Here is a 6,000-nt window from a genome sequence, read left to right on the forward strand (position 1 = left end):
GCTATCGATCGCGTCCGATGGACGAATTTATGTTTAATATGCATTTGTGATGGGGGTTTTTTGTCGACGGCAAGGGTTGGGGTTAGTGCTGCCCCTCGTCTGACAACCCCAATTTATGTGTTGTTATGACCCTTGTGTAGAGTACTGAAGGATTTGCAATCCCCGTTCAACGACTGTGTTCCTATGCTTTGTGCGTTTTTTATTCGTTTGTTCTCTAAGTGGAATTTCTTGGAAATCGTTTGTGCGAAAGCTCGTGAAATGATATTTGTTTGAAAAACTCTATTATTTTTTTTGTTTATTGTATAACATATTTATATTATACATACGTACAATCATTACGTACTTGTGACAATATATGCCTGTTTATTTGATAACTTTGACAGATTTTGATTTACGAACAAAAGTTTTGCAAATTTGGGTTAATCGTATGAAATCAACTATCAAACTTATCCTTAAAAATTTGAGTTTACAAATAAAACAACGTTCATCTTCATCTCCATCTTAACTAAAGATCAACCGATTGATCGCAAAGCAACATTTAGTCAATTTTAATTATGATTGTGAATTTTGAAAATAATATTGATGTCCATTTTGGAAAATAAATTAAAAAAATAATTGGTTCTATTCGATATAAAGCGTTTCAGAGAAACAAATTTTAAAATTCTTGTGGAAGAAGTTCAAGGATTTGCTTTTTCACAATGAAGTAAGGTGGTTGAGCATAGGACATGTTGTTAGATTTAGAGAGTTATTGCCCCAAATACGAACATTTCTAATCGATAAAAATGATAAAAAGGTGACCAAGGAATGGCTTCTAAAACAATAAATATTGAACCAATTTAACGAGTAATTTACTTAATTTAAAAAGGTTCATAAAATTTGCAGTTTCTTATTATAATCTTTAAATATGAATGAAAATACCAACTCAAGCAAAAGCCAACGCAATGATGTTTCCAATAGATGTGGGAAATTTAGAATTACAGTCGATTGAATCGCAAAATGACATTAAATTGACGCAATATTGAAATATTCTTGAATGTACTAAAAAAAGTCGATGGCAATAAAAATGTTGATGAAAAGTAGCTCCCAACCCCTAAAATGTTAGGTAACTCTTGATTTAAAGATTTAAAGAAAAAGCTTTCAAAAGAAGTTTTATATTTAAAAAAAATTAAAATATTGTGTTTAGAATTTAAATCTCGAACTTCTGCGGTAAGCTTAACAATATCACAGACAAATATATCACATTTAATGAAGTAAAATTGAACTATTTTTAACCCATAAAGCATTTTTAAAAGATTTTCCTGTAAGTTATACAATTTTTGCTTTCATTTTCAGATAAATATGTTCATTGCAGTTTTATTATGCATTAAAATGCATCGACATTCATTTGTGTAAAAATCATATCAATAATCATTTAACTTTATGTTTCCAAGACCTTAATAAATATGCACATTAAAAATGATAAAGTGTAAATCGGTTGCATCAAATATCAACCACGACGCCTTTGAAGCAAAAGTTCGTGCGATTCATTCATAAGTGAAACTCTCTCGCAAACGTTTCAGCCGATCGCCTGAAAGCTTCGCTATATTTAAAGCCTGTCGAGCTTTTAGATCGCGACGCTTCAATGGGTTAAATTTGGCGTCGCTGTCGTCACTGAGCTTTCCCGGCCGATCTCCTCACTCCATGTGCGCCCCTGTGTACGGAAAGCTCGCAGCGAAAGCTCCACTTCCTATGTTTAGCCTCCCGCCAAAAAGGACTTTGACTTCTTAAAAGTACCCACGGTCTCTTCTGCTCTCCCAGGAGCAGCACGTGCTTATTTGAACTTTGAGCTTTCCTCGTAACCTTCGACTAGTGAAAGCTCGTTCGTGCGCAGGAAGCCGCAAGGAAAGCTCGGAACGTGGCGTGTTTGAACACCAACTCGTCATAACTCTTATTATACCAAACATACGCACGTGAATTTTTTTTTCAGAATTCTTCAAGTTCGTTTATTTATAGTTGGGTTAAAATAAAATGCACGTAATACAAATTTCGTGAATGTATGGTTGTGTGCGTGTTTTGAACGTTGAAATGTATTGGTTTGTGTTATGTTTTAGGTAATGAATTATCTATTTATGGTTGTGAGCTATGCATTCCTGTTACATATTATATCAGGATGAAAAGAGATCGAAATGAGAGGTGAAAACGAAACGTTTTCACGTCTTCAGCATGACTTGTACCCTAATAATTTAGACGCTCGGAACCTGTCCGATTGGATAAACCGAGAACCGGTAGTGTCCAACCGAAACTATTGGCTGGTTTTCGGTTTGGGCGAAAACTATCAATATCACACTCATTATTTATTTATTATTATTAGATTTTAAGGAAATAATAACATATATTTAAATGAGAACGATCTGATTAGCTCTAAGAATTGTAAATAGGTTTTGAGCTCTTTTTCTATTATGCTGCACATTAACATTAGTATAATATAATACTATGATTACTAACAAAATTAAATTAAAATTGTAAAATAGAAAATAATCAGTAGATCAGTAGCTATTAAAATAGATATAAGATGTATTGTGAACGTAATTTCTGTAATAATAAAAAGCATTTAAAAATCAAAATCAAATTAGCTCTATATATTAATGTCATTGGTTTTATAAATATGAGTTAGCAATTATAAAATAAGTTTTAAACAACTAGTTTTCATTTTATACAAAAGTTTAATTGTAATAGTATTGGAAAATGGTTTGATAATCTGATGAAATTAACATTTAAATATGTAAATACTGCTGGAAAAATTCTTGTTAAGTAATCAAACTCGTGATTGTAAAAATAAGTCGTTTTCCTAGAAATTTCGGTATTTAGGTATTCGTCATAATAAAATTAAGCTGAACTATTTTTAAAATGTAATCAAACTCTTAGATCTAAGATCACGAAGTGATTTATATAAAATATTTATTTCGACTTTAGGCTTTTGCTTATGAAACAACGAGTCATTAATATTAATTCAAAACAGTTACTTTGAAATATTTTGAAAACAAATAAAGATTTAATGAAAAGTATAACAAGTTTGAAAAGTAAAGATTTGCACAATCATTTTAATGAAAAGGGTTTGAAGCATAAATCTTCTTGTAATGAAAATTATTTAAAGACTCCCACTTAATAATCCAAAGACTTCTCCTCATTCATGGAATTCTATTTTCGTATGATTGTTCCATTAAAAACTTTCACAATGATATGTAAATTTATACTTATTGTTGAACTTCAGCCGCCACTGAATGCGCCCTCGCGTACGTGCTTTTCCCGATTCGAAAGTTTTCCGGCGAGTTTCCACCAATCCCCTAATTAGCGACGGATTTTCGCGTTCCGATTCACATTCACCATGTGTATTCATATGTATGTATTTACTTGTAGTACAGCATTTATATATCTCCCGTGATACTCTGTTCTCCGGGTGATTTCGGGTGCGTCACGTGTCTGGCAGTTGCGCGGTTCGGTTGAGCGCGGGTAAACACAAATTGGCAAACCGGACACGCGTTAGCAAATCGGCATTGGCAAAGCGTGAACGTACTCTAACTGGCTGTATATTATATGCCAGATGAAGAGGGGTTGGGTTTCCGTTACGAATATTGTTGAGATTCGATCGACGTTGCGGTGCGTTGTTTGGCAAGTTGATTAATTGTGTGTCTGTTCTATGTGAAATGTCTGCTCGATTGCTTACTATTAAGTACGTATGTATGTAGTATCTGAATAGTTGCTTGTCTGAATATGAGCGCATTTCTAATGGCCTGAATTTGAATTCAATAGCTTTCAATCTTTTGGTCAGTTAAATGGTCATTAATATTAAATGGTCAGTAAAAAATCTGATCAGAAAACAAACGGTCAGTAATCATGAAATATGATCAGAATGTATGATAGTTGGTTTTACGTATTAAGTGATACGATTTTGAGCTAAAAACTTTGCCAATTTAAATAAAAAAGTGCTGTTAGTCTATCTACTTTAATGTTTATGAATCAATCATCTCTGATGAAATCTACGATGGTTAAAATATAACATCTAGTCTTTTGGGTAACTTTGCAGTTGTGATTTTAGACTTGTTGAATGGTTTAAAGTTTATTATAGCCAATGAAATAGTTTGGAGTAATTTTATTTAAAATTGTTATGTTCAGTTCAGTCAGAGGATATGAAGACGCCCATATATGCATATATGTATGTATGTATGTACATATAATATGTACATATGTAGTAAATAAACAGGTAACGGAATATATGGGATTAGGTTCATAGGAATGGAAAAAAAACATCGATGATTCGACATAACTTTTCATAAGTTGTGTATATATTTTCAGTATTTACAATATGGAAATTTACAATCGTGTAATTTGTTTTTCCAAATCTACACAATCTCAAATGCGCATGATTCCGATAAGAAAAATATGAATTGACATTATCACTAATTGATAAATCAGATTTATATTCAAGAAAACATTCATATTGCACATTTCATATATTTATGAATGATATTACATACAATAACGTCAGTTTTGGTAGTCCCGTGGCGATTTCCCGTGAAGTTTTCAATACACTTAAGAAAATGACATTCATTTCGTGACTAATATATGTGTATGTATCAGGCCGTGCTAATGGACAGACGGACAGACGTTACATTTCAAATTATGAATGAAAACACAACGTCTGTCCATTATAATTATATATAATGTTATTTTAGATTCATACAAATTTGCCGAGATAATGAATATACTTCACAAGCGTCTATTTGGATTCTTTGACAGAAATAACGCCAAGTCATCGACTCCCGTGTGCACATACATACATATGTATGTACATCTACACGTGCATACGTATGTCACAAACAAACACGTACTCTACCAAATACGAGTATGTATGTCTACGAATTCGCACAAGTGTGGCACGCGTTTCGCAGAAACTTCACGGAACGCATACCTAAATCTGAAGCAACATACAGCGGCGTGCACACAACATCATACTAGCGGCACACACCACATCACACGACACCACACATCCGACGAGCGAACGTGTGTCAGGTATACCAGATTCACAAGAAGCAGACGAGTGTGAGTATCCAGTATCCACGGCCGACAGTATCCAGACGGAGTATGAGAGAGTATGAGAGGTGAGAGCATTGTGTTGTTCACGCACACGTGTCGCGCACACGACTCACCCTCGTGTGGTGGTGCGTGAGCGACGCGGCGCGGCGTTGTGTGCGCAAACTAGCACACACGCGACCAACAGGAATGGCCAGGAGCGCAGAAATGAGTCACAGATGATTCTCGAATACCATACACGACATACGCTTCGGCTTGAGTGGGTGTGCGCCGTCACCCCCGACTCATGGGGGGTGGTGTCGGTGGCGGGGTGTGCGTGTTTTGCACGTCTATTGCGGTGTGAACGCTGTCTTATACGGGTGATTTGTTTGTGTGTATCGGTGTTTAGGTGCTAGGCTCTGCTCAGAGGCGTAGCTAGGGGATAGACGAGTGTTATTTGTACCACGCCCCACTTCAATTCCTCAAAATTCATGAACCCCCCCCCCCCATCTTATGGTTGATTCATACATCTTTATTGATACATTTCTTGTTCATAACTTTCCATGTGTTTCTACATATTTAGCCGTCCCCAACACAATGCAAAAAAATCGGATGTGAGCAATCGACGACTTTTTTTTTATCTACATAGGTACATATTTGAGGAATATTATCATATTGATACAAGGATTATATTTGAATTTTTTCATGAAGAGCACATTTATTTAAAGGGTCGAATAAAATAGTGGAAGAAAAATCGAATACACGAAAACTGCCATTTCCGGTTAACGGATGTTCACCAAATTTTATATATACATACGTATGTATACATAACTTATGAAATTGAATATGAGATTTAAGTTCAATACATCAATAGGTTTCTGATAAAAACATTAAAAGCCTCGATTCTATAAAGTCAAAATACTGCTTAGTTAAGAGAAAATATTTTAAAAA

The sequence above is a fragment of the Arctopsyche grandis genome, chromosome 4, assembly GCF_051622035.1.
Source record: "Arctopsyche grandis isolate Sample6627 chromosome 4, ASM5162203v2, whole genome shotgun sequence".
NCBI classification, from domain to species: Eukaryota; Metazoa; Arthropoda; class Insecta; order Trichoptera; family Hydropsychidae; genus Arctopsyche; species Arctopsyche grandis.